General features: G+C 47.2%; 1 protein-coding gene across 4 annotated transcripts in view; it reads left to right on the top strand.

Moving 5' to 3' along the window:
- Positions 1-20,566, top strand: part of STK32B (serine/threonine kinase 32B) — a 391,097-nt gene that overhangs the window by 2,915 nt on the left and 367,616 nt on the right. Inside the window, exon 1 of one of the 4 annotated variants that reach the window (XM_058723115.1) lies at positions 5,216-5,318. The exons of the other annotated variants lie outside the window; for them this stretch is intronic. The gene's annotated coding sequence lies outside the window, so the exon portion shown is untranslated. Of the gene's footprint in view, positions 1-5,215; positions 5,319-20,566 lie in introns of those variants that run through there. 4 annotated transcript variants of the gene reach the window in all.

A 20,566-nucleotide genomic window follows, 5' to 3' on the forward strand; every position in this document is an offset into this window, starting at 1 on the left:
CTTTCTTCTGTTGAGTCTTGTGAAAATGGTAGGTGTTACCAGTAAGGGTGGGTTGGTGGAGCAGGGAAGGGTATGTTAGAAGGCTGGAACAGGATGTGCTAAGGCAGAAGGTGAAGAGTAAGCATGGCTCAATGGGGAGGTTGTGGGGCATGGCTAGTACTCCTGCCGTGTGGCCTGGGAGGCTGGGAGGCACAGGAGATATGAACCCCGAGTGCTGGACCAGCTTTAAAGGGCCAAGTGGCCATCGGCTCGGGCTTGATCATTTAGGCATCTGGAGTCACTGAAGAATTTTAAGCAGGGAGCGACATGGTTCAGTGAGTGAACACGCTGTCCCAAACCAGAGCTGGTGGGTGGTTGACGACAGTAACACCTACCCAGGCGAAGCAAGTCCGGTTTGTAAGTAATTTAATGCTACCCCCTGGCTGAAGCTTTGCCATTGCATAATTGTCCCACGGCTCGCTACATTCTGATGGCAAAAGTTTAACTCGCGTCTAGGTAATATTAACGACTGTGACTTACTAATGCCTTGCACGGACTACTTTTCTTACCGAATTGAGAATCCTCACCAACTCGGCCCGGGAGGTCTCAGAATCTGCATTTTACTTAGAGAGGTAAGTGAGGACCTCAGGAAAATCCCCTGGCCTGTGTGTGTGGGGGGGAGCTGGGACTCACACCCAGGTCTATTTACTTCTAGAGTCTGGCACCTGACCGCGTTCCCTGTGCCGCCTGGAGGCCCAGGGGAAACTTCGCTCTCCCAGATACATACGGCCACACGGAATGAGTCCAGCACTCAGATCAGGCTTTGCGACGGGGCTCTTTGTACAGACGTTGATAGGAAGATAGTAGCAGTGTATTCTGACGGTACTTGCTTGTTTACAGTAATCATCTCACGTATGGTCTTTGCAAAAAGCATTTGTTGGGCAGTTACGTCACAGTACAAATTCTGGGAATGGAAACAAAATCCTCCCCCGTTCCAAATTCATATAAAAATTGCATTGAAGTTGTTTTTCCCCCCTCGCTATCCTTATCCACATCTAGACGTTTTTGTATAGGAGTGTATCTGCCGCAGAGACCAGGATTTCTGCTTTTTCTCCTAGCCTTGTGTTTAAAGAAGCTTAAATCGCAACAGTGTCTTCAAATCGATATTTTAATGGGCTGTGATATCCCACCAAATGGAACTATTATAATTTACTTAAGTATTTTCTTTTTGTTAGACAGTGAGGCTACTTTCATTTTTCCATCTTTATAACCTAGTTCTTGAACATTTTGCACATTTTTTCCTTCTTTTAAACGAATTTCTTAAAATAAAGCATAAGGGGAGAGATTATGGGATCAAAGGGACTGAATACTTTTTGGAACTCCAGAAACGTCAGTTATGTTTCCGAAGGGTTTTTATCAACGTGCTATAAATTTATGGCCAGCATTCACATTTGCGGGGTATCGATTTAGCAACCTCATAGCCAGCTCTGGGCATTCTCATTTTAGAATGTCATAAATTAGAAGGTCATTTAAGAATAAGCGTTACTTCGGGGCACCTGGGTGGCCCAGTCGGTTAAATGTCCGACTTCAGCTCAGGTCATGATCTCGCGGTCCGTGGGTTCAAGCCCCGCGTCGGACTCTGTGGTGACGGCTCAGAGCCTGAACCCTGCTTCGGATTCTGTGTCTCCCTGTGTCTCTGCCCCTCCCCCACTCACACTCTCTCAAAAATGAATCAGTGTAAAAAAAAACAATTAGAAATAATCAGTGTTATTTCTATATTATTGGGTCAGGTAATTTCACAGGCAGCTTAGAACGTGAACACATCTTGGTCTAACTAAATACACAGCAAAAGTTGCTCTTTCTTCTGGAAATATTCAGACACGTAAGGCAATTAAATAATCACCCCCTAGAGTTACAGTCATGCTTTAGCTGGAGACACTCTTTTGAACCTGGGGTGTCTCAGTCATGTGTGCTTCATCAAGTATCCGATGTCTTTGCTGCGGGGTTCACTCGTGAATTTGCCTCAACTTTCTTAGTACTTTAGGCCAACTCCTTCATGTTACAGCTTGGTTTCCATACTTGTAACAACGGTGGCTTGGGTATGAGGTGGAAACCAAAAAGATTCCGAGAAAGTTCAGCATTGCATGCAATAAACTTTGCTCTTCTAATTAGAGTCTCTCTAGAGGTGGAGGCTAGACAGATGCCATGTAAGGGATGTGGGTTTAGGGGCTCCGTGTTCATACCTGTATCTGGCAGGTGCATATTTAATGCAGGAGTCTAGGATGTAAACCTTAGACTTGAAGGTTTTTAAGATCCGGACCTCACTTGAAAATGTGTTTTGATTTGTCTTCTACATGGGGGATTAAGAAAATAGCCATGAACCCGTATGAGGTGGTTTAGTAGAAATGAACATTAGGGTCCACCTCTACCTCACAACACTCATAGAAAATAGGTATGAATTTTATAAGCTTAAAACAGGTGTCAATCATCTCGATAAAGTCAGATGTATGTATGCCAACTATCGTATTTCATTGCTTCTAAGGCATTCGTTTTTCCACGTTTTCAGTCTCTGAAATTGGGGGTGCAGTTTGGCTAACGTGGTATTTGTGATGGAGCGCCTGCATTTTTTTTTTTTAACTTTTATTTATTTTTGAGAGAGAAAAACAGTACGAGTGGGGGAAGGGCAAAGAGAGGGAGACACAGAATCCGAAGCAGGCTCCAGGTTCTCTTGAGCTGTCAGCCCAGAGCCCAGTGCGGGGCTTGAACCTACGAACTGTGGGATCATGACCTGAGCCAAAGCTGGACGCTTAACCGACTGAGCCAGCCAGGTGCCCCTGTGATGTGGCTTTCTTATGTGCATGGGGTCGTAGCTGTTCACACTAGTGTGGTACATAATAGGGCTAACCGAGCTTTTTCAAGTGACTAGAAAGATTCACATCGTAGATGAATTGGCCGCATTTCCTTCTTGGTGGCACATAAAACCATGTGTACGTTGAACGTGGATGGCACCTGAGATCGGGTGGAATGTGGCACGGTAGACGAGCCTCCTTCTGTAGTAAATGACAGAAAACCAACACGAGGTCCTTTGAAGGGAATGGATCGGCTCTGGTCACTTGTCACCACCTCCATCACTATCATCTGGTCCAAGCCTTGGGCTGGGCCATTACAAGAGCCTCCCTCACTGGTCTCCTTGCTTTCGCTCCTGCCCCCCTGAACATCACCTCAGTGCAGCACCAGAGTGATCCCCTAAAAGTGGGCGTGGGGCACGTCGGACCCTGCTCAGCCCCCTCTCCTTCTGCCGCAGCAGCAAGAAGCAGCAGAAGGTCTTACAGGTGCCCATCAGGCCCGGCCTCTCTGACCCCATCTCCCTCCTTTCTCCAGCCCACTTGCCTCCCTGCCGCCCCTCGGACGCACGGGCGCCCTCCTGTCTCTATTCTGTCTTCACACAAATGTCACCTCCCAGTAAGGCTGTCACTGACCACCCTGCTTACGATGGCACTCCCAACCCACCCTCCTGGCCTTGCCTTGCTTCACGGCAATTGTCGTCATCTGCTGTACGGTTTATTTTACTTCCTTCCTTAGGTATAGTCTGTCTTCCTCCGCGCGGTCACAAGCCCCCTGAAGGTAGGGACATGATGGGATTTATTCACTGCTGTGTGCCCAAGACCTAAAAGAGCATCTGATACACAGCAGGTGCTCAATACATTCTCGAAGGGTGGATGAATGAAGGTGTGCGTCTCATGGCGGAACGAGGTTCTCAGCTGATGTCATCAGGGCTCTGGCTCCTTGGATTCTCTGCTCTCTTCTGCATGGCTTTGGGCCGGCTCTGTCGTCATGGGGGCCCTACCACCTCTGGGCTCGGAGCCTCACGGAAGAGGGAGCATCTCTTTTCATAGCTGTTGCAGAACAAAATCCCAGGGTTCATTCTGACCTGTTGTGGTTAAGTCCTGAGCATTCTGGAACGAATCACTGTGACCGGGGAGAATAAGGCTCCACGTGGCCAGACTGGGTTCCTTGTCCGACCTCAGGGCGGGCGTTGGTAGCACTTGGGGCATCTGGGTTACGAAAGTACGTGAAGGATTTTCCCAAGCATTGCCGGCTGTCAGCAGCAGCAGAAGGGCAGCTGGACGAGGGGCAGGCAGGTGAAACGGCCAGAAGCACCTGTTATTAGCGTGGTCTTTGAAACAGGTGTGGGACCCTCTGGCTCATCTCATTTAGTCATCTGTCTGATCCCATGAGACCTTCCGACGAGCAGCAAGCACTTCTTTTTCCCCTTTGTGCCTGCAAGGCTGAGGACAGGGCCAGTGAAGGCGCATAACAGCTATTTGTTGAGTGAAAGGTGGAAGGTAGAGGGAGGGGAGATGGCTTTCCCACAACGTGCGCTGGAGTGAAGAGGGTGTTAAGACGGAGACAGGGTTTCTGGCGAGTCTTGAGGGAAGGGTTTAAATGCCTTGAGAGAAAAAGGATCTGTATTTTAGGAGGATCAAACAGCATAAGCTAGCACTGAGCTTAGGCATTTTCCTGAGAGAATTGGGAGGAACAAAATATTCCTAGCAGTTGTCTAAAATCTGGGCTCGGAACAATCGCAGATGGAAATGGAGAAAATGTTCTAGAAGGAGCAGCGAGGCTAGAGGATCGTGACACCCTGGAGGAGTATTCTCGTACAGAAAGCAACGGGGCTTCCTCTCCCTTGCGGCATATCTGGGAGTTCCTCGGGACCCAGCCCTTGGACCTCTTCCTTAGCCCCTTGTCCTGTCTCCCTGCTGATCTTGTCATCGCCTGCATGCCTGTATCAGTCACCCCGTATCATTCCAGGTACAGTCGGGAGACCGAAGCCACACGGGTTTTCAGAAAGGAAAAATGTACTACAAAGGATGGCCATCTAGTAAAAAGGCTAACTACGAGAAGCAGTCAGAGAGGACTCTGGGAGTCCGGAAGTAGCAAGTTCAGCAGGACGGCTGCTCCCTGCAGGGCTGAGGGTGAGGGAACAGGGAAGGGACTGGAATCCCAGAAGCCTTGTCTGGACAGGCTGTGTTTCCATCTTTGGAGAGGGCCCGGGGGCCAGAGGAACGGGCAGCCTACTGGGGGGCAGAGGACCTTTGCGGAGGGTGCAGCTCATCCTTGAGGGCCACCGAGGGGAGGGCCGCCAGGCCCCCTGCACGCTGGCCTGCCAGTTGCCAGGTGTGGACAGTGGCTGCAACAAGGAAGGAAGCCCCTCCCCCTGTTCCGGTCTGGCAGTGCCTCTCGTGCGCCCTCTGTTGGCGGTTCCGGGCGCGAAGCACCACCCCCGCGTCACAAAGCAGTCGATTTGGAGCCGAGAGACAGTACATTAATAACTGGTGTGCATTTCTTTTTTTTAACGGTAACTCAGTAATTTATTTCCTTCATTCATATTTCTCCTCTGGGCTCCAAGTCTGTGTTTCTATGTAATCCCACTTGGATGTCTGGAAAGAATTAATGCCTTAGATTCAAAATAGCCTCAGTCGAACTCACGTGCTTCCGGAGTTTCCCGGCTTACCGTGTAGCGTTATTATCTAGCCGGTTGCAGAGGCCAGAATATCTTGGCTTGTCCTTGACTCTTCCACCCGCCTTATCTCTCTCCCCCCCCCCCCCCCCCGCACGTCCAGTTAGGCACCTGGCCGTGTCGATTTTACCTCCAGAATGTCTCCCAAATCAGCCCCGTCTTTCCAGCTGCACCCCTGCCACCTCCCGCTCAGACATCGCCCCTCATCGGGCCCCCATGCCGCCTCCTAATCTACCTCTTGCCTTTCAGCACATCTTCTACCAGCTTCCATGACCTAGAGCTGAGACTTCAGGTCCCAGCTATGATGGTCAGCCCTCTTCAGTGGCTTCCACGTGGTCTCCGAGGCCCTGTGGGGGCCTGAACCTGTGTCCCTCTCCCGTCGCGTCGTGCGCGTGCGTTGTCCCTCGCTGCAGGAGTTAAATCGCTCCGCACCCTTAAAGGTCTCAGCCCCAAACCCGGCACTTGGTTACTTTGTTTTTTTTAATTTTTATTTCTTATGTGAAACTCATCGTCAGATTGGTTTCCATACGACACCCCGTGCTTATCCCAACAGGTGCCCTCCTCAACGCCCATCACCCACTTTGCCCTCTCCTCCACCTCCCATCAGCCCTCAGTTTGTTCTCAGTATTTAAGAGTCTCTTATGGTTTGCCTGCTTCCCTCTCTGCAAGGTTTTTTTTTTTTCTCCCTTTTCCCCTCCCCCCTGGTCTTCTGTTAAGTTTCTCAGGACCATGCAGATTGCTACTTTTCTTCTGCTTGTAGTCCGTGCTGTTGTTTACACTCCTGGGCCATAGGGCATCCTTTCAGTCTCTGATAAGTTTCACTGCCACTCCTGCCCCAGGGCCTTACCACGTGCTGTTCTCTCTGCCTGAAATGCTCCCCCAGCCCACCCCCCCTTGGCTTGGTTATCTTCCACTCAGTCCTTCTGCAAGGTTCCTTATCTGATTTCCCACACGGGGGGTGGGGGGTGGGGTAGGGGTCACAACCCCCCTCAAATTACCGCATGCTCCTTTGTGGCATTTGCCACAGTTGTAATTCTACCTTCAGTGTCTGGTCCAGGTCCCACCGCTTTCCGAAAGGTCTGTCCTCATAGCTGCTTGTCCTTAGAAAACACAAAGAGAAATCACTGTTGTAACTTAGGAAAAGCAACAGGTTCCCTCCTGGTATGTGAAGAACAACGCTGTAAGAGAGGGATGGTTGGCTCCGTTTCATCCCTGGGGATGTTGTGGTTTGGAGAGGTTAACTCGGTGCCTTATGTGGTAACATAAGGGCTTGGTCTCGCTTCTTTCTGTGTCACTGGAAAGCTGTTTCCCTGATACCAGGCTTTCCCCAACTCGATCATTTGCATCCCACTTGTGGAATTATTTAATTTTTTTAATGTTGATTTATTTTTGAGAGCGAGAGAGAGACAGAGTGCACTCGAGTGGGGGTGGGCAGAGAGAGAGACGCATAGAATCCAGAACAGGCTCCAGGCCCCAAGCAGCAGCTATCAGCACAGGTGGAGACTTGGGGCTCCAACCCACGGACTGTGAGATCGTGACCGGAGCCGAAGTCGGACGCTTAACCGACTGAGCCACCCGGGCGCCCCAGCTGGGGAATTATTTTTTACCATGGCCGTATTGAGCTGTACTGTCAGTGTGGAGGCCGATGCTGTGGGGGCTCGAACCCACGAACCGTGAGATCATGACCCGAGCTGAAACCCCAGAGTCGGATGCCTAACGGCTGAGCCACCGAGGCGCCTCATACTATCTTCTATCTTGACTGGTTTTACTTTAACAGAACCTTTTGCGCAGGAACTTTATATTTCTAGCTTACATTGCAAACGGATTAAGACTTCTATAAATAGGAAGCAAGATAGAGTAGTGGATATAAAACAGTGGTGCTCAGAGTAGCAAGACACGCGTACCTTTTGTAGATCCTTAGCTTGTGACTTGCTCGCTGGAATTTGAAAATTTGTTTTTAAATTCTTATTTATTTTTGAAGGGGAGAGAGAGAGAGAGAGAGAGAGAGAGCAGGGGAGGGGGCAGAGAGAAAGAAGGAGACACAGAATCCGAAGCAGCCTCCATCCAGGCCCCGAGCTGTCAGCACGGAGCCCGACATGGGGCTCGAACTCATGGACCGAGAGATCCTGACCTGAGCTGAAGTCGGAATCTTAACCCACTGAGCCACCCAGGCGCCCCTCTGTGGATTTTTCTAATGGATTTATAGTGGATGGATTTTCAGCGGTGCCGGACAGCGGCTCTGTGGATGCAGGGCCTGCCCGGCTCAGGTGCTGGCAGGTTCGTGGGAAGGTTACGTCAGGCCCCCGAGGACAGATGAGCACCACAGTCTGGCCGTCAGGCTGAAGCTCCAGCCTGATGCTCTCTCTCTCCGTCAGTTCTCCTCCCCTCTGGAGTCATGCCCCAGCTTCCAGCCCAGCGCAGAGATGGGGCGTGGGCCTCTGGGCTTGTGTGTGTGTTTCTGGGACACCAGGCCCCCTGCGCGGCTCCCTCGTGGAGTCTTCCAGCAGGGACGCCCCTGGCCTAGCATGGTGGTTAAGAGCACAGACCCAGGGTCAGCCTCCTTGGAGCCCTGAGCGGCTCTGCTACCTATGGGCTGAGTGACCTTGGGTAAGTTTCTTTTCCTCCCGGTCGGTTTCCTTGTCTATCAGATGGGGATTAAATGAGCCTTGCTCCATAAATTGTTTTGAAGGATAAATGAGTTACTCCGTGTGAAATGCATACGACATCGTCTGGCAGATAATAAGTGCCGTATAAAGTTTAGTAAAGAAGGTTACACTCCGTGACCGAGGAAGGTCACTACCCAGAGGTTAAAAAGCAGGGATCGGGTGGGTACACGGGTTGAGACCCCGAGTTTCCTGGGTATTGTCTGTGTGACTGCGGGCCGGGGACTTCACCTCTCTAAGCCTCAGTTTCCTCCTCTTGAGAATGGGGCTGCAATGTGGGGTTGCCATGGGAATGGCGTGAGGTGATGTCAGCACCGGGCAGCGTAAGATAGGACGAGTCTGCGTAGGGAAGTCAGGTGAGAGCTGCTGCTTCCTGAGCCCGAAGGAGGCGGTGACTTCATCCCTGCTGGCTGTCCGTGCCGCTGTCAGGACCCTCCTTCTCATTTCCATTCTCCTAGGAAACAGCCCATTCCGACAGCCTCTGCCCTCAAAGCTCCCTTGCCCGAGTCCTTATTACATCTGTCAGGAAGGGCCAGGCCTGTTTTCAGAAGCCTGGCTCTGGCAGGTCGTGTGGAACAGCGACCGCGGACCAGGCCCCTCTTGCTGGCGGTCAGGGCCACTGACGTGGGTCAAGCCGCCTTTCAAGTCTTCTGTTGGTTAAATCCCTACAGAGGGCTTGGGGGCTGGAGTGGGGTTTTAGGGAGATTAGATCTTGGGCCCCTGCCTGGTAGAAAACATCCATCCTCTTAGGCATTTGAGGGGAAAGAAGAAAAGATTTCTGGAGGCCTTAGTGGTGTGGATTGAATGGAGTCTTGCAAAATGAGTAAACTGAAGCCCCCACTACCTCAGAACGTGACCTTATTTGGATGCGGAGATGCGATTAAGTTAAGACGAGGCCTTTAGGGGCGCCTGGGTGGCTCCGTCGGTTGAGCGTCCGACTCTTGGTTTCGGCTCAGGTTATGATCTCATGGTTTGTGAGTTCGAGCCCCGTGTCGGGCTCTGCGCTGAGAGTGCGGAGCCTGCTTGGGATTCTCTCTCTCTCCCTCTCTGTCTGCCCCTCTCGCACGCTTTCTTTCTCTCTCAAAATAAATAAACTTTAAAAAAAAAAAAAAAAGAGATGAGGCTATTAGTGTGGCCCCTAATACAGCAGCATTGGTGTTCTTATAAAAAGGGGATATTGGGGCACACAGGCAGACACGCACACGAGGTTAGAAAGCCACGTGAACTGAAGGCAGAAGTTGGGATGTTGGGTAATGTACGTACCAGCCAAGGGGCACGGAAAATGGCAGGCCGTCTCCCGGAAACTAGGAGAGAGGCAGGGATGCGATGTTCCCTCACAGCCCCGGAAGACATGGCACCTCGATTGTGGTGCCTGGGAGGGAATACACTTCTGTTGTTTCGAGCCTCCTCAGTCTGGGGTGTTTTGTTATGGGGGCCCTGGGAAACAAATACGCCTAGTTTTACCATTAGGTAGTAACTTCAATGTGTCATTTCAGATAAGGCCCCAAACCACGTCTGGGAAGCGTTTCCAGAAAAGCCAATTCTGAGACCAGTCCTGAGGGAGGGACAGGTAACTATGGGAAGGAAGGAAACCACCGGGACCACTGTGCCGGGAGAGGCCCTTCCAAGGCAGACAGGCAGCAGGTGCAGAGGCAAAGTGGGCAGAGAGAACTGGGTGTTCGGTACCCCAGAGTTCATGGGGAGCAGTGTGAGGGGGTAGGGGGACGTGGCCTTAGAGATGGAGCTGGAGACGACGGCCAGCACCAGGCGTTTAAGAGCCTACAATGTGTCTTAGCTCCAGCTGCAACAACAAATACCCCACACTTGAGACATTTGTTTCTTACAGCTCTGGAAGCAGGGAGTCCCAAGATCAAGGTGTTGATGAGAGTTCTCTTCTGGGTTGCAGACAGCTGTCTTCCCCGTGTGTCTTCACTTGGTAGAGAGGGAGGGAGAGCCTGTCTCTTCCTTTTCTAAGGACCCTGATCCCATCCTTGGGGCCCCATGTTCATGACCTCATCTAATCCTGATTATCTCCCAAAAGCCCCACCTGCAAATACCGCCCCATTGAGGGTCAGGATTCCCATATATGAATTTTGGGGGACACAATACGCACAGATCCATAACACTGAGGAATCTGACTTCTATTCTTAGTCGGGAGGGCTGACTACCTAATTTGTGGGACTCAGTGTGGAAGAAAAGGGTGGGGTCCCTTGTACAAGAACCACAACATCGCCATTAAAGGTACAAAAATCTGAAGCTTTTTCCTTTCTGTCATGGCCTCTCTTTCTCTCAGTTTGTTGTGATGTGTTAAAAAAGATTTTTTTAATGTTTATTTTTGAGAGAGAGAGAGAGAGAGAGAGAGAGAGAGCGGGCGCATGCGAGTCGGGGAGGAGCAGAGAGAGAGGGAGACACAGAATCTGAAACAGGCTCCAGGCGCTGAGCTGTCAGCACAGAGCTTGACACAGGGCTTGAACTCACAAACCGTGAGATCATGACCTGAGCCGAAGTAGGACGCTTAACCGACTGAGCCACCCAGGCACCCCTGTGGTGGTGTTTTTAATCTGCTATTTAGTAACTTTCTAGGCAAACAGTATTTACAATTTTAAATTGTCACGGAAAGAATATTGTGTAAGGCGGGTTTTAAATGCAAATACGCACTTTGCCCATGGGTGGAACTGTGAAAATTGCACAGTTCACGTTTCAAAGCATGTGCGTGCCTCTGTGTTTCGTTCTTAGAACAGTGGAAACACTATGCAACATAAGCTCAACAGTTTCCATCTCACTCCTGGCTGTGTGCACGTGTGCTGGCCCTCTCCGCCTTCAGCCTACCAGCGCGGAAGGAGAGAGAGAAGAAGGAACCTTGGCTGTCCCCTCTTTTCCTTTCCTTTCGGGTCTTCATCTCAGTGTCCGTGGTTGGCTCACGCGTGGACGTAACGCGGGGAAGAGGGTATGATGGCGTTCCTTAGTGGCTCATGCTCCTCAGAACTGCTTCCTTTCCGCCTCTGAAGCAAGGTAGTTCTGGTGGGAACAGAATGCGTGGTCTCAGGGCCGTGAGTGCCCCTCACTACTCAGGGGTAGACCACACACATCTACCTGGGTCCTGCTGAACCCGCACACATTGTGGTTCCATCCACGGAATTCTGTGCCCGTGTGGCATCACAGGTGCTTGGTGTGCATGGGAGCGGGGGCGGAGTGGGGGGGGGGGTGGGTCCACATTGGGCGCGTAACCTCTGCTCACGCACATGAGCGTGAGGGTCGTAAATGCTTGCGTGAGTGTCGATGGTGAACTTGAATCACTGCGTATTGATGTACATGTTAACAAAAGTACAGCTAAAGATGCTTTACAGATCTTCTAGCCCCGTCGCCCCGTGGAAAGTGCCAGTGAGTTCCTGCTTCCAGGTGATGTAGCTGATCAAAGGTAACAAAATCGTGGCACAGCTGAATTTCCTGCAGTTCACTTAAGTGGTCTGAGATATTGATGAATTCCATTTAAAATGTAATTATTTTTAAGCACACTTTTTAAACAAAATCGAAAAAGTCGCTGCATGCCATGTTTAATAAGTTCCAACACAGTTTCTTAACCCTCCTCTCTAGAGTATAATTACTCCATCAATCTTCCCGGAGAATCAAAGGGAGCTTAAGGGAACACACCTCTCATGCGTTAAACCAGAATTGTGCTTGCTTTGGATTTGCATTTGAAAGTGATTTGCATTGGCATTATTTCTTCCCGAAAATAACAAATGTTTCTGTTCTTCCCTAGGTATCATGGTCTTAAACTGAGATCATAAATCTTTCAGAGCTGCTATTTGTCAATCCGTTTAATTTCTGTGGGGTGGTGGGTGGGGAAGGAAAGAAAACTATGATTTAGGATTATTTTTCTTTCTGAGCCAGCAAATAAGATACAAGATTACAACCCCCCCCCCCCCGCCCCCAGGCTCAGGCTCTGTCTTGCAGACTTAAATTTTCAATTGCCAACCCAACCTGAGGGTTTTACGGGGTTGTCTAGGAGGACCCCTACCCTGAGTGCTTCTCAGTTGAGCTCTTGCTTCCTTGCCTGATCCCCAAATCCTCCTCTTCCCGACTTCTCTACTTGAGCAAATGGCACTTCCATTCTTCCAGTGGCTCAGGCCAAACCTTTGGAGTCGTCCTTGACTTACACCTGCTCATCCTTGACTTTTCTCTTGTTGGCACATTACACCTGCCCGCTGACCCATAGTCCTGTTCTGTGCCCACCATTTCAACACCAAGCCACTGAGAAATCTAGAGCAGGAACCCACCAAGACTCAGGTCTCTCATTTGTCTGAGGCTCCCGCTCCCAGTTCTGTTTTTCTCAGTCTTTTGGAATTTATTGAGACGTACTTTGGTGAACTTGCCACGTGTTCTTGAATACGTGTCCTGAAGTGCTTGCTGCCGTGCTCTGGAAGTGTCGCTTAGGGACGTTCACATCTCTTGTATCTTTAATGAGTTGTTGCTTTATAATAAAAAAAAAATGATTGCTGAGAGAGGAGTGTCAACATCTCTAGATATGATGGTGAATTTTTCTATTCTCCATAGTTTTGTCAGTACATATGACTTCTGAAGTATGTTAATAGTTAGATGCACATTGAGGATTATTTTGGTTTGATGAACGGATGCATTCTGTCTTAAAGTGCTGCTTGCTTTGACTTCTGTGTGGTTGCGATTAATATAATCAGACCAACTTTCTAGGCTCAGTGTGTGTGTCATAAATCTTTTTCCATCCTTTCATTTTTAATTTTCTGTATCTTTGAATGTAAGCATCAATTTAAACAGTTTCTAGTTGAATCTTCCTTTTGTTTTGTCTGAAAAACTATGCCTTTTACTTGGGGTGTTTAGCTTGCTTACATTTAATGCAATTTTTGGTGAGGTTGGGTGTAATTCTGTCACGTTGTTATTTATTTGTTCCTCCTGTTTTTTGCTCTTTTTTCCCCTTTTATATTGTTCATCTAGTATTTTAATATTGTACTCTATTTTGACTCTTGGTTTTTTAGCTAACCCTTTTTATATTGTTTTAAGTAGTTGCTGTAAGGACTACACTATGTATTCTTAACTTATCACAGCCTAATTTGAATTAACATTATATAACTTCATATATAACGTTAGAATCTTAAAGCAGTTTGATTCCATCTTCTGATTTTTGTCCTGTTTTTATCATATGTTTTTATTTCTGCATATAATATAAAAACCATGGTACCTGGTTATTATTTCTGTTTATGTATCGGTTGTCTTTAAGAAAAGAAAAAATGTTTTGTGTTTGCCTACATGTGTACTGTTTCCAGTGTTCTTGGTTAGAACCAATCATGTAGATTCAGAGTTTTACCTTATGTCGTTTCCTTTCTGCTTGAAAAATTACATTTACCCCTCTGGTAATTCAGGTCTGCTAATAACAAATGATTTTCACTTTTATTTAACTAAAATACCTCTATTTCACCTTCATTTTTGAAAGGTATTTTCATTAGACACGTAATTCTAAGTTGACATTTTTGTAGCACTTTAAGGTATCATTCTATTATTTTCTTGATTCTTGTTTCTGATGAAGAGTCAGACATCATTCAGATCCCCATTATTCTGTATGTGATTTGTCTTTTTATCTCTGGTTGCTTTGAGTATTTTTCTTTATTTTTGATTTTATAGTTTGCCAGTGATGTGCCAAGATATACTTTTCCTTGTATTGATTCTGCTTAGGGTTCACAGAGCCTCTTGCATTGTGGATTGATGTTTTAAATCAAATTTGGAAAACCTTTGCCCAATATTTTTTCTGTTTTCCTCTTTCTATTTTCTAGCACTCATATAACATGCATATCATGCCACTTGATAGCATTCCACAGATTGTTGGGGAAACTGTTCATTTTTTTCCTATGTGTGTATTAAATATGTTTTCTCACTTTGTTTTGCTTTGGGTAGTTTTTTATTGGTCTGTCTTCAAGTTCACAGACTCTTCCTTCTGCATTATCCAGTCTACTCTTTCAGTTAAATGAATTTTGAAAATTAAGATACTGTATTTTTCAGTTCTAGGATCTTCATTTGCTTTCCCAGGTTTCCCATCTCTCTCCTGAAATTCCTCACGTGTGTGTTCACCATATTCATTTTCTTTTCCTTATAAATTCTTTAACAGTTCTGCCAATTTCAACATTTTATTTGTGTGTGTCCACGTCTATGGGCATTGTTGTTTAGACCATGGGATACATTCTCTTGTTTCTTTATGTACCTAGTAATTTTCTTTATGTGCTAGGCATTGTAGATGGTACATTGTAGAAGATGATACATGTAAGACACTAAACTTCTCTCAGGCACAGTAAATAGGAGCTAGCATTATTATTTTAAAATGTTTTGTGAATACTACACCATTTTATTCAATGAACTTTTTATTTCAGATGCTGTGTTTTTCATTTCTAGAATCTTCAGTGGGTTACTTTCTTCCCGTGAAGAATATGAGTTTTGTTACATCAGTACAATAAATTGCTGACTGTTCATTTTGATCTTTAGAGTTTTGATTTTAGGCTGTGTTAGGATGGGTGTCTTTTGGTTTCATTTTTCATTCTGGAGTATAGCCTTTGCTTCTGGGACTCGGTGCTTACTCTTCCTGGACCTCTCTGGAACTCCAGAATTTGTGTCCTCACCTCTGGGAAGCTTCTGGAATTTTTTATTCCACTCTTTCAGTTTTCCACCTGTTGTTTCACTGGGCTCCTTGGAGTCTCACTCCTGCCCATGTTGAGAGTCATCCAAGGACTCCAGGCAAGATGTGTAGGTACATTGTGGGGCATTGCAATTAATTGTGTTGTCTTATTTCTTTTTTTTTTTTTTTTTAATTTTTTTTTTCCAACGTTTTTTATTTATTTTTGGGACAGAGAGAGACAGAGCATGAACGGGGGAGGGGCAGAGAGAGAGGGAGACACAGAATCGGAAATGTGTTGTCTTATTTCTTGAATATAAATTCCCGGTATGATGATTGAAGTAAAGAGCTTGAATGTCTTTGGAACTTTATAACTCGTAAGACGTTGGCATTCCAGAGCATTTGCCCTAAGTTTTGTTGCTGGGAGCACAGCACAAGCATAGCAGTTCCACCAGAATTTCTCTCCAAAAAGTGTCAGCATTGTTAAATTTGTTTTCTCAATTTAGTAGATTTGATACGGGACTTGAGAGTTTCGTGAAAGTCCATGGTATTGATGCCTGAGAAGAATGAACCCCTTTTTCATGTCTTTATTTACTATTTATAAATTCTCTGTGAAAATTGTCTTTTTATATGTTTGTCCATTTTTTTCCTGTGGTATTTTTGAGTGAAAAATACATCCAAATAGGCTCTTAATTCATGTAAGTTACTATTTTTTGTCCAATTTTATTTTGTCCTCCTTTTAGGATTAGATTATCATGGGATACATTGAAAGCTAACCCAATTCTGTTCTGGTGCATTATTTTAATTATTTTTACAGTTAATACATGCTCATCATAGAAACATTAAAAACTTTAGAAAACTTGAAGAAATGGTTAGCAATCTTTATTTCGATGGATTTCCTGGTGTTTTCTTTCTGAGCACAGGGTCCCCTGTCCTCCACGCTCAGACTGAAATAGCCATTTTTCTTCCACTTTTCACTTAACAATGTCTCATAAACATTTTTCTCATCTTTTGACAAATATTTACTACTGCATCGCTCCCTGGCGCGGTGCAAGATTCCACGCAGCTACAAGTTTGCTTAATGTTATCAGTTTTTATGGTGTAACATGCCAACCCATCATTCAAATGCATACAGCAGTAAGCGTTCGGAATTCTCGCCCGTATTTCTGACGCCAAGGCTGGAGATGCAGGAGCAATACGGGCCAAGCCCTCATGGCAATGGCACGAGGGTAAGAGGTCAAGCTCAACGGTACAAGTGCTTCATGCTTCTGCTTGTTTAGGACACCTGTTACTATCTGCTAGCTGAAGCAAGTCACATGACCAAGCGAACCCAAAGTCAAGGGGTGAGGGTACACTCTGCTAACCATGAAACCAACGCATCGCATCCACGTGTGTCTAATGCGACTGTGGGGGAGTGAGAAATTGAGACAAATAATCCAACTTACAGCAGTAAGAGATAAATGTTATATTTCGACCAGTGTATATCATCCTGCTTATACACTATATCATGTGTATACAGTATATCATGTGGATATACTGTGATTTTCTTACGTTGTCTCTTATTTTTGGGTCTTTAGGGTTTTTTTTGGGACTGGGTTTTTTTTTTTTTCTTATTGACTAGTAAATGAAATTTACTTGCATATTCACGAGGCTGATCCGTACTGACATAACCTGCATTCGCCATCTACCCCTAATGCTGTGGGACAACGTGCTAGAAAAATGTTGAATTTTAAGCCGGTGAACTGTGTACACAGTCATTGCAGGTTGCAAGATGGTAATGATGCTCGCCTCTGCGTGTGTAAACCTTTGCCATGGTTACAGTGGCCACAGCCAGGGGAGGAGATATTGGTATCATGGGCTTCGTGGAACTTTTTGATAATTAAGTCTGGGTCCGAAGGGAAATCTTTATTTTTTCATCATTCACACTTCTCCTGGGCAGTCATTTTTCTTTCTCGGAATCGTTACGGGAGGGCGAGGTCCCTGGGGGAAGCAGGTCAAGGGGGAGAGAGAAAGGGGGGCTTACTTGCTCAGACCTCACCGTCGCCACCGTCTGATGCTGGAGGGCGCTCGTATTTCTGGGCTGCGGGTCTGGACTCTCACTCCACCTCCGGACAATTGGCAACTAGAAAATTGTGTAGTACTCTACGTAGTAGTCCCCATATAATATTCATTGAAAGGATCAGTGAGCCTCCTCGTGTTTGTTACATACACATTTTTATTTTTTTTTAGAGAGAGCACGAGCATGAGCGGGGGGGAGAGGGCCAGAAGGGGAGAGAGAATCTTAAGGGAATCTTACGCAGGCTCTGCTCAGCACAGAGCACAACACAGGGCTTGGTCCCATGCTCCCCGGGATCATGGCCTGAGCTGAAATCCAGAGCCGGACGCCTAACCCACCGAGCCACCCCGGCACCCCTAGTATTTGCTATATTTAGTGTGGTCCCCCCATATCAGTTTACCGATGGCATGAGAACGTCACGGCTGTGAGACAGGACACCGAGTGTAGGCAGAATCCCAGCGAAAGTAAGAGAATGTGTCACTGCCCTGTCTGTTTTCCTGTCCTCTTGTTAGTCCTGCCTTACTTCCCAATCCCACCCCAGCCACCAAGAGTCCTTGTGTGCCAGCTTCCCCAGCCGGCTGTGAGGGCAGACACCCCTAATTAATTAGGGCACCACTCTCACCGAACCCACATCAGCTGCAGAATCTTCCCCAAGACATCTCCAGGGAGCTTCTCTCCAGGGACCAGAGAAGGCACTCCTGGTCGCGAACCTCTCCCTGGTTGATCCATTGTTCAGCCTGCACTGTGGGTACACCTCTCAAGCTGTCTTCAAAAGATCTCCTCTCTTCTCCCTTCTGCCCATGGTTAAATGTTCAAAATTCCTCTTCCCGACCTATTTCTTCGCCTAAGACATTGAGAAGCTTTGTACAATAACCAAAATTTCGTGCAGTGCTTAGCAGGGAGGCTGCTTAGAAAACAGGAAATGGGGTTCTTTTCTAACATCTGGGTGTCTTAGGGCCCTGGAGGACCCACACCCTTGTAATAGTTTCAAGCCTACTTAAAAAAAGTTTTTTCATGTGTATTTACTTTTGAGAGAGAGGAGGAGAGAGAGAAGGAGAGAGAGGCGTGAGCAGGGGAGGGGCAGAGAGACGGGGAGACAGAATCGGAAGCAGGCTCCAGGCTCCGAACTGTGAGCACAGAGCCCAGCGCAGGGCTCGAACCCACCAACCGCGAGCTGAAGTCGGACGCTTCACCGACTGAGCCACCTAGGTGCCCCTCAAGCCTACTTGAGAGCAGACTCTGTTGGGAGCTCCTTTTACTAAAGAAACCAAAAATATTCAAAGATGCTTGTTAAATACAGTGAGGAAGACCTTATTCCAGGGGAGCACTGTGAGACGTGGAGGTACCATTGCAGTGGGGTCTTGCAGAGAGAGAGAGATTGGACTCAACTCTGAATGTATCGCGGGCAAGCGGGAAGTGACAGCCAAGGAGCAGGGTGGGGGTCAGGGGACAGAAAATTACTGAGCGGAACCGTGCAGGCTGAGCGGGGGGTAGTCTCACTAAACCAAGCTAACAGGACTCTTGCTGGAGGCAGGCCAAGGGGGTCAGACGTGCCCTGGAGGATGCTGGCAAGTGAGGAACCCCGTCAGGTACTGAGGGTGATCAGACGTGTGGAGGGTGGGGGATTCTAGCTAAAATTGGATGCTGCAGACATGAACGTCTCAGCTCAAAAGTCAAGCGTCAGTGAAAAGTTCAGAGGTGCCTGGGAGTTTGGCGAAGGAGAGAACCTTTGTCCAGTAGGATGCTTGTTAAGTAAGGAGAACTCAACAAATGTTAACTAGAACTGTAAATACATCTCTCGTGTTATTTAAGGGGAAGTCCAGAAGGATGTGGCCCACGATACAGTGACGTCATTGAGATCCCGGCTCCTTCCGTCCTGCCCCCCCCCCCCCCCCCCCCCGCACTCCCAGCTCTTGGCTCCTTTTCACGGTCTCGTCTCTCAAGGTCTCAGGATGGTGGCTGAAGTGTATCCCCACATGACCTATCCCCAAATGGCAGTGTCTAAAGCAGAAGAGAGTGAAGGAGGAAAGGGGGCTTTTTCTCCTCTGGCCTCTTATTAGGGAGGACAACCCATCCCAGAAGCTACCCGCACATTTCCCTTTGTAGCTCACTGGTCATAAGTAGGCCACATGTCCATACTCTGGATCAGTCACTGGCCCAAATGCCATATTGGTCCTGGATTGACAAGGATTCACTCCCCAGGGCTGGCTCACGAAACTGGAACTTTCTTCCAGGAGGGAGATTGAATGGCCTTAGAAAAGGCAAATTATTATGTCTGGCACAGTCTAAAAAAATATACTGTACCTGCCATGATGTGAAAAGTGGAGGCTAACAATTTAACTGAGTCAAACGTAAGGCCACATTACTGTGAAGTTTTCCATTAGCTATGTAGTGGGAAGTTCTGGGGGTCCAAATTCTCGGGTGGGGGATCCCCTCGGTCTGTGTCTTTCCAAGCTCCAGATTCCGTTTGCACCCCCCCCCCCCCCCCCCCGGTGGCTTTTGTTTCCTCTGGATGAAATATCAGCCGGGACACTTCCTGCTGTCAGAGTGAGGGCCAACACTGGGGGTGTCGGGAGGCACTTTCCACCTCCCAGTCCCAAGTCAGGGACACCAGCATTCCCTGCCTGGCCTCAGTCTCCCCTCCAGGTCCCCCTGCCACCCAGTTCTCCCAGGAGGTCAGGCCCTCTCTGCCTTTGAGATGAGGGCCAGCATAAGGAAGGAAGCTGTAGTGGAGACGGGATGACCATAGTTTAGTGTGCTTTGTTTTATTTGACAGCAACTTCTGAGATTAGAATAGCTCTCTCTGGGGGGGCTCCGTTGGTGAAGCATCCGACTCTTGATTTCAGCTCAGGTCATAATCTCACGGTTTGTGAGGTTGAGCCCCTTGTCTGGCTCTGCTCTGAAAGCACAGAACCTGCTTGGGATTCTCTCTCCCTCTCTCTCTGCCCCTTGCCTGCTTGCACGCTCTCTCTCTCTCTCCCTCTCTCCCTCTCTCCGAATAAATAAGCTTAAAATGAAAGACTATCTCTGTTAACAATGAAATGTTTTTCCTTCGTGAAGTTAAAATAATGAAGAGACTGCAGTTAGAAGGAAAAGACATTCTCATCACCCAGAGACAACTGCTATGCCTTAGTAATTTTTTGCCAAACTTCTTTTTTAACTGGTCTTTTAAATAATGTTTTTTACACTGTGGCCATACTGTATTACTTTTTATGCTGCCATTTTCTTTCAAAACTATGCTTTAAGCTCTTTATACAAACTTTTGATGGCTTCACAATATTTTATCGTGTGGCTGGGCACAAAAATGTGTTTCACCACATCTCTATTGTTGGACATTTGGGCTCTTTCCAGTTTTTTGTTTTTAGAAATAATAATGTATACACAGGGTACCTAAATCTTTGCATTTTTTTTTTTTTACAGTTTTCTTAGAATAGATTACTTACAGGAAAATTAGCAAGGTGAAATTCACGAACATTGCTAAGAGTCTTAATTTTTATTCCCAAACTATTTTTCAGAAAATTTAAGCCGGTGGTTTGTTTATCCCATCTTAGCCAGCAAAGAAAATTATAGTATTTTACATCTTTGCTGATTAAAAGGGCAAAAATTCAATCTCCGTGTTTTAAATGGAATTCTCTTGCTCAGTGAACTAGAATATTTTTACACACGGTTGTTGGCTGTGCATCTAAAAATTGGAATTTTGATCTTCACCCCTA

Source organism: Neofelis nebulosa, chromosome 3 (genome assembly GCF_028018385.1).
Source record: "Neofelis nebulosa isolate mNeoNeb1 chromosome 3, mNeoNeb1.pri, whole genome shotgun sequence".
Classification (NCBI taxonomy): domain Eukaryota; kingdom Metazoa; phylum Chordata; class Mammalia; order Carnivora; family Felidae; genus Neofelis; species Neofelis nebulosa.